Source organism: Thamnophis elegans, chromosome 3 (assembly GCF_009769535.1).
Source record: "Thamnophis elegans isolate rThaEle1 chromosome 3, rThaEle1.pri, whole genome shotgun sequence".
NCBI lineage: Eukaryota > Metazoa > Chordata > Lepidosauria > Squamata > Colubridae > Thamnophis > Thamnophis elegans.
In genome coordinates this window covers 117316652-117325693 of record NC_045543.1, presented here as the reverse complement: position 1 = coordinate 117325693, position 9042 = coordinate 117316652, and positions in this window count along the sequence as shown.

The following is a 9042-nucleotide window of genomic DNA, read 5'->3' as shown; positions in this document are numbered from 1 at the left end:
TTTCGATACCACTATGCCAAAAAGGGAGCACTTTGCGTGTGCATGTATCTGTATGACTTTGCTAGGTTCTGCACTTCTTGGAAAGCCCCCTGCTCCTTGCATAGAACGCTAAAGAGAATTTCAGAAGAATTGTATGGAAAATGTAAATTGTGTCTTGCTGATGTGCTTGAGCCAACTACAAGATGAGTCTTCAGGGAATGGGATGTGGCATGACAAGAAAAACGCTTAACAGCAATTTCTTAAATAAGAAATATGGGGTTTGGAGCTACGATCCAATATAAACTTAAATTCATATAACTCCTTGGCAGGCTTGCTAAAAGTTTCTGTAGAATTTCCTACCTGTCATATACAGTAATGAATCTCTTTTTTTATTTCTCATGCAACTCTACTTCTGCTGTGTCAAATATGGGGGAATAAATTAAAAGTTTTATCTGTCATTGCTTTGGTTGCCAATGCACCTTTTGATGTATAATCTGGTAATTCTCTGAGACGAAACAGTAATCCTTCTGCTCTGACTGATGCCAAACATTGGCTCATGGTCTAAAATGTATATCTACTCCAATTTTCAAGATCATTTTTTTTAAAGGATCCTGCAGCTTGTTTCCTTTTAAGGCATTGTTTCAGATCTCTCTTTTTCTCCATTGTGTTTGACCTAGTTCTCAGGAGGGAGTCATTTTTCACACTAAAATTATACTAAACATCACCACTGAAGTGTCTTCACCCTTTATTTCTGTATTTCTAGACACAGGTGATTAGGTGTTATTTGCTTTAATTGTATGCCGGTGCTTCATTGAACAAAGCAGAGAGATAGTACTGGAATAGTTCTGTCTACAATATTCAACCCATGGAGGCAATATTTAAAAAGATCTTTTTGGGGTTACCAAAAGTTGACTTTTGGGTAGCAGACTGGAGTCCTTTTCATTTCAGATTGAAAGAAAGGGTGAACAAAATGAACATGAAACATAATTAAAAATAAAGTAATGTTCTATATTTTTAATGGTAATTCCTTTCTGGTGCAAAGGTGTATTTTGATGCAATTTTTGGAAGGGTTTTGTGGGTTGTACTCTACGTTTGAAGGGGATGGTGTAGCTTTGGGATCTTAGCTTGTAAATTTTGTCCTAGAGTTTTGTTGTTTGTGGAGGTCACAGCATAAAGATCTAGTAGTGGGTCCTCTGGGATTATTGTCTCAAATGCTTAGTATTTCACAACAGAGTAGTTAAATAACTTAATTTGTAGCTATCATAAGTCACTTTGCTTCCAGTGTTTTATCATTGTCTTACATTTGGGAATCATTACTGTATATTGATGCAAAGTTGTGTGTATACATTTGTATTAAATGTATATGTGTGTGTGTGTGTGTGTGCATGTGTGTTGCACAATCTCTTGAAGAAAGCAGGACAAACATATTAATGGTGTAAAAAAAGGATTCCCACCAACTGTCAAAGCTCACATATATTAATATTGTATGAAAAAAGAGCAACATCTTCAGAAGATAGCTGATAAAGTTCTTAGGATGATGATTGAAGACATTAACTAGTTTCTCCTTACTTTTTACCAACTCAGATAGTAAATGATGGTAGAAAAGAAGGAAATGCTCTGTTACTATGATTCCTAAGAAATAAGGGAACATCTAAACACAATACAAACTAAACCAAACAGCTTGGAAATGGCCTACTTTTTTCCCCTCCAGATAGTTCCACAGTTACACAACCAGCTAGCATTTCAAATTGACTAGGCTTGTTTTGTGGCATACTTTAAATATTAGATAATCCAGTTCTGGCTCTAGTAACTTTTTCAATTCCGGCATCCTTTAGCAGCTATGCTCTATCAACCTCTTCGATGTATAAGCACAACTTAATATGCCTTCAGGCAGCTTGATAGAGATCAATATTAGTTTTGCTATCACAACAAATAGGCGGCGGCACCAGCATCTATCTCCTTGGTTACATGTGTGTTTGCTGCACCTGAATACAACATGTACCAGGAAATGAATCACCATGCACAGGGAGCTCGGACCAGTTACATTCAAGGAACCTGCTAAGTAATACAAGTACATGAGGAGCTGTCACTTAGTAGGAAGTGGGTTCCATAATAAGTATCTTAGGACAGGAGTGGGAGAGAAATCTTGGCCTCTGCTAAGTTATGAGCTTCTGAAATGGTGCAAAGTCTTCATGTAGCTGTACACTTAAAGAATATTACTTCTCCCCCACCATGATGTAAAACAATCCGAAGAATGTGGGGTTTTAACAGATTAACAGATTAATGGAGTTGGAAGCGATCTTATTGGTCATCTAGTCCAACCCCCAGCTCAAGCCGAAGACCCTATACCATTTCTGACAAATGGAGTCCAATCTCTTCTTGAAAGTCTCAAGTGATGAAGCCCCCACAACTTCCGAAGGCAAGATGTTCCATTGGTTGATTGTTCTCACTGTCAGAAAGTTCCTCTTTCTAGGTTGAATCTCTCCTTGGTCAGTTTCCATCCATTATTCCTTGTCTGACCTTCAGGTGCTTTGGAAAATAGCTTGACCCCTTCCTCTCTGTGGCAGCCTCAAATATTGGAACACTGCTATCATGTCTCCCATGGTCCTTCTCTTCACTAGACTAGCCATGTCCAGTTCCTGTAACTGTTCTTCATATGTTTTAGTCTCCAGTCCTCTAATCATCCTGGTTGTTCTCCTCTGCACTTTCAAAATCTTTTTTATAGTGCGGTGACCAAAACGGGATGCAGTATTCTAGGCGTGGTCTTACTAAGGCTTTATAGAGTAGTATTAGTACCTCACTTGACCTTGATTGTATTCCTCTGTTAATGCAATTTAGGATTGTATTGGTTTTTTTGGCTGCTGCTAAACACTGCTGGCTCATATTAAGTCATCATATTGAATAGTGGGAAGTCCACCAGCTTGCAATGAACAAGGCATGAAGGTTGAGTCTTTAAAGATCTTTTTTTCTACTTCTAGTAATTTATTTCCATATTCTTTCACTGGTTCAAATGGAGAAGAAAATTCTTAAGTCGGGCTGATATGAGAAAGAGGTTTGACCCTGGAGTCATGGAGACCTTAACAGCTAGGCAGTGCAAGATGGTGTTTTCTCTTGGGCCACTTTTTGCTACAATCATAGGCTTCTGGATATAGAGGAGTATAGAGATGGCCATGAAGAAAAGATTTCACAGCCATTAAAAACTATCAGCCTGGTTTAGAAAGACAGGAGAGGATGAGGAAGAAACTCAAGCTTGAACTGCCTTGACTGAATGTATGAGACAGGGAAAGAGAAACTCTCAGGCTTTCAAGATTCTGTTATTATAAAGATAAAGGTTCCCCTCGAACATATGTGTTAGTTGTTCCTGACTCTAGGAGATGGTGCTCTTCTCTGTTTCAAAACTGAAGAGCCAGCTCTTTCCACGATGTCTCCGTGGTCACGTGGCCGCCATGACTAAATGCCAAAGGCACACAGAACGCTGTTAAAGATGGTTTCTATTTTTTCTGCTTGCATTTTTACCTGTTTCAAACTGCTAGGTTGGCAGAAGCTAGGACAGGTAACGGGAGCTCACTCCGTTATGTGGCACTAGAGATTCGAACCACTGAACTGCTGACCTTTCGGATTGACAAGCGCAGCGTCTTAGCCACTGAGCCACCACGCCCCTTCTGTTATTATATCTTATTTCAATAAAGAAGACTGTTTCCTGACATGGTCTATATCAAAGGGCTAAAAACAGCCATTAATTTCTTTGTAGAGTTGGGGTCATGAGGTTTCTCCTACAGCTGCTTTCTACCTCCCAAGAAAAAAGAGCTGCAGCCATCCCTCCACCCCAGCTCTGAGTATGTGGAAATTTAGGTTAAACACTCAAGACATTTAGCAGGCATGGGAAATAGAACAGAACTTTCCAAGCTAAAATCTAGGAGCAATGAGTTGCTTCATTTTGGTTTTTGAAAGATGCATTTAAAATATCTGTAGTCCAGGCAAAAAGCTATGCCTACACGAGATCTATAAAAATCAGGGCAAGATTGGCAGACCTGAAAGGAAACAGGAAAATGAATAGTCTCCCAAAATATTCAGCTCAGACCACAGCACTTAGTCCAAGGGTAAAAGGGATTGAGAGAACATTGCATAAGAGGATAATGGATGTCGTTAAAGCACTATTTAGAGTATGGAAAGAATGCAAACTTAAAAGGAAACATCATTTATAAGAACTGAGAAAATCCTGATGTCCTGTTAACAAAAATAACCTTTTGAGCAATGGGCAGAGCTATGCAGAGGGATTACGCTTCAGTTAATCTATAGTCTGTAGCCCAAGCGAAGGGCAGGATCCTGCAAAAGCTAACTGTAAATTGCTGATTCTATACGCCTTTCGTTAGCATTAGCACTGAGTGAACAATCAGGGAAGAGATCTTAGAGTTAGGGTGGAAAATGATAGCTCCATGAAAATGTCAACTCAAATGCCATGCCTGAAATTCGGCTTGTGTGAAACAGTTTGACTTTGCCTCGGGGCATTTTGTGCAATGGCCTTGACGTGATTCATCTCAGCCAGTTGCTTTGCCTTGCCTTGGAGCTACACCCAGCAGGGCCAGAAGCTTTCTGGAAGAAGGGCTGCAGCTGAAGCAAGGGTGGATGAAGGGATCGCCTCATGAAGCAGCTTCAAAGGGGTACTTGGCTCGAACCATTCTCCAAGCCAAATACGGTTCCCTGTGGAATTCCTTGCTTGAATCATCAGGAAAGGAAAGGCTGCTGCTATTTAAATCATTCAGAAGGACTGAAATAAAACGATCTAGGAAATCTTATTGCCATCTATGTTCATGGATGACTGTACTTGAATTGCTATCTACATTTTGATCCCCACATTTTGGGGAAAATAGATATTACAGAGCTGGAAAAGTTACAGAAAGCTGCGAACTATTATCTGGCTAAATAAGTTCTTCTGTGTGTAAACACAATTGCTTTTGCTTTTTCATTTAGAATGAAGTCAGGTAATATCGCATATCATATTAGGACTTTGGAATGATCTTTTGGAAATTAAGGATGGTAGAAGAAAGTACATCCTTACACAATGCATTTAATTATTTTCTTTTGGGGGTGTGTGCATGCATATCTCTACTTTTTCCCCCTTGTCCCTATCTACTTTTTATTTCTTTGCTTCCATCTTCTACCTATAAATACATTTTTTAAAATGTAGGCAGGATAGTTACCAATTTAGATACAGAGGTGGTATTCAGCAGGTTCTGACCAGTTCTGGAGAACAGGTAGCGAAAATTTTGAGTAATTCGGAGAACTGGTAAATACCACCTCTGACTGGCCCTGCACCCATTTATTCTCTGCCTCCCAAGTCCCAGCTGATTGGGAGGAAATGGGGATTTTGCAGTAACCTTCCCTTGGAGTGGGGTGGGAATGGAGAGTTTACAGTATCCTTCCCCTGCCACACCCCCAAACCATGCCCACCAAGCCTCGCCCACAGAACCACTAGCAAAAGTTTTTTGAATCCCACCACTGCTTAGATGGTAAGGAGGATGGAGACATTCATAGTGCAGCATAGGCCTATCTGTAGTTATTAACCTGACTGGTATTTATTATGACTACTGAAGCACTGGCAGCAATCCTTGGCCAGCTGTTCAAGAAGAGAAGAATAGGAGTGCTGTGGCACTCCATGCTCGACATTTACTTGAAGATAATTGATTTTATGGTAAAACGCTTGCAAGACTATAATATGTGTAATGTTTAAGAAAAAGCTGCAGTTCTGTGTCAACAATCTCTGCGTAAGGTCAAAGAAATAGGAGAAAACACTTGCATCATTTGTAACCAATTGTCAAAGGAAAGGGAGACAAGACAAACTGTTTAGACTAGAGGGGTCCTTACAATTCTGTTTACCCAGTACAGGTAGTGCTCAAAGTATGACCACAATTGAGCCCAAAATTTACGTTGTTAAGTGAGAAATTTGTTAAGTGAATTTTACCCCATTTTACGACTTTCCTTACCACATCTGTTAAGTGAATAGCCAAAGTTATTAAATTAGCAACATGGTTGTTAAGTGAATCTGGCTTCCCCATTGACTTTGCTTGTCAGAAGGTTCAAAATGGGATCGCATCAGGGGTGGGTTTCTGCTGGTATTACTGCCAATTTGATGCATGTGTGATTTTGCGTGTGTGCATGTGCGCAAGGTCTGTGTATGCGCAGAATCATTAAAAAAGGTAAAAAAAAGATCTTGCGGCGACCGGGGATCCGATTCGAGGGCGTGGTGAGCATGCCATCCCTACCAGTTCGGAGACCCAGTTGCCATTTCCACTACCAGTTCCACTTAACTGGTGCAAACCAGTAGGAACCCATTTCTGATTCCTTAACAATGGTTGCTATTAAATTTTACTTCTCATGATTTCACTGCGGTATAGTTTATTGAAAACAGATTTAACTCCAAAGATAAGACCATATAAAACATTTTAAATGTTCCAATGAGTGCCTTTTCTTTGCCTAATAGACAGTTGAATCCAGTGGTGGGTTTCAAAATTTTTTAGAACCTCTTCTGTAGGTGTGGCCTGCTTTGTGGGAGTGGCTTATCGGCCATGTGACTGGGTGGGAGTGGCTTGCCAGCCATGTGAATGAGTGGGAGTGGCTTAGCAGTCATGTGATTGGGTGGGCGTGGCCAAATTGTAAAATGTGGTGAAACTCACTTAACAATGCTCTTGCTTAGCAACCAAAATGTTTGCTCAGAAACTCTGGCATTTGAAGCACGCAAGTCTTAAAGCTGTCAAGTTACAAGACCCTTGCACCCCTAATCCTTTAGAAAAAAACCCCCAGGGGTGTTCAAACTTGACAGCTTTAAGACTTGTGGACTTCAACTCCCAGAATTCCTCCTCTTGCTCTTCATCTTGAGGATGTGCGGACGGTTGGGGGGAGGGAGCTGGAACCAGTTCTAAACGGCACTGTAGATTTGTGTAACCTCTTCTATAGAAGAGGTTAGAACTGGCAGGAACCCACCCCTGTAAGGAATGTAATATGGAGAAGGCACCCTACAGAAAGCCACCCTACTATTTGGATTGGACTGCGCAGACGATAAAGCCAGGGCATCAAAGAATTGTAACCACAAAAACAGAACAACCAAATGGCACTGAAGAATAGGGCACAGTGACTCAGAAGCTGTTCCAACACATTTAGAAGGTTTTGCCAAGGGTGAATCAGTCTAGATGTGCAGGTTGTAAACAGGCCAAAGGCACAAAGTCAATGTATGTACAGAAGAAAGAAAAAGAGACATACAAGCCATTAGAACTATTTCAGTCTGCCCATGGAAAGTAACTTCTTAAAACCAAACAGCAAACAGTGAGCTACTTTTTTTGAACATATTAGAAAAGGCCTGAGGTTGTAATTTGCTCTTGGAGTCTTCTCCTAGTAGGTTGTAATTAGCTAGGATCTAGAGTTTGCTAATACCAATAATTTATATATTTTTAATTTAGTCTCCTTTATTTTATCATTATAAAACCTGTTTCATACCATTCAGGTCAGATTCATGGTCACAGAAACACACATGTAGACATAGAACACTTCAACTTCCAAAAGCACATATCTCAATTTTAAAGTAGATTTTGAGATAGGTTGTAGACTAGGGTCATTCTTTGCTGATAGATATTTACTTCTAATAATGCAAAATCTCAATGAAAGGCATGCTTTTAAGGGTTAGACATAGTGGTGGCATTCAAATGATTTAACAACCAGTTCGCCCAGGATCAGGTTGGCTACCATAGGAGGCATGGCCCATCCCTGACCTCCAGCTTTGCCGTGCATGCAGGATGAGCCAACCTGCGACAGCCAACCTGACCCTGGGAGAACCGGTTGTTAAATTCCCACCCTGGGAAAGGCTATTTCTGAGGGTGCTTGTCTGCACATTGGTCTCGTGGCTGTTTTAGTCTTCTGGATGTGGCTCCTTTTAAGAGATGAGTTTCCCAAGGAACAAGGGGGGGGATTTACTAAAGAGACAAGGAGTTGATGCTCCAGAGAGCTTGCGTGGGAAGGTGAAGAATTGGGGGGAAATGGAGGGAGGAATTTCCACCCATGGATCTGCGTGCATGGAGTGTTGGTAAGTCTGCAGGCAAAAGTGAGAGGGTCAAGGAATTACGTTGGCAGCACAATTGAAGCTGGGCCCAACGTTGGGTAGACTAAGGGGTTAGTTTGGCCAGGAAAATTACTAACGCCTTCCCCCCACAATCAAAGTGGATCCTGGGCCCTGTTCTGCAATGGAGAAATGGGCAATGGAGCAGCTAGCACGAGGGAAGGAGGAGGGAAAGTGGCCTTCTCCTTCCTTCATGCTGGCCACTCCGTTGCCTGTTTCTCCATTGCAGCGCAGCATCAAGGATCCACTTTGATAGTGGGGGTTGGTGGGTAATTTAACAATCCCACCACTGGTTAGATATAACTTGCAAGGACAGCTTCTCTAGCAAGATCTATTCATTCCATTTTTTGTTTTAGAAGTTGGCCTTAAATACTACTGGTGAAAGCTCCTTGAGAGAAATTTTGTTTTTTTAAGTTATGTCTTTAAATATTTTGTGTGTCTAGATTTAAAGACCAAAAAGATTATCAGAGTGAATGTCTGGTATTTTTATATTTGAGTTATATTTTTGAATGTCCCTTCTTAAAGATAGCATGAGATTTACCAGAGCTCAACTAGAAACTTGTTGAATATAAGAAATGTTAAAAATAGTAGTTGTTTATACTGGCAAACATTTGAAAATTATGGGCATTTTTGCCTTTGAGATGTTAGAGAGATAGAGGAAAGAGAATGCATCTCATTGGATTTCCTTCTTTCTACAGTAGTAGATTTCAATGCTTTTTATTTTATTGAGAATAAATCAGGAAAGACTCATTCTACAGATGTATATCTGCTAATAGATCAATACCCATCTGGGGTGTTCAAATTTTTTATGATCATTATTTTTATGTTTGTATCAATATCTTTGTTGCAAATGATCTAATGTTAATTAAGCAATGATAGGTCAGTGAGAGCCATGTCCAAGAACTGAACCTTAACAGAGGTGGTATTCAGCAGGTTCTGGAGAACTGGTAGCAGAA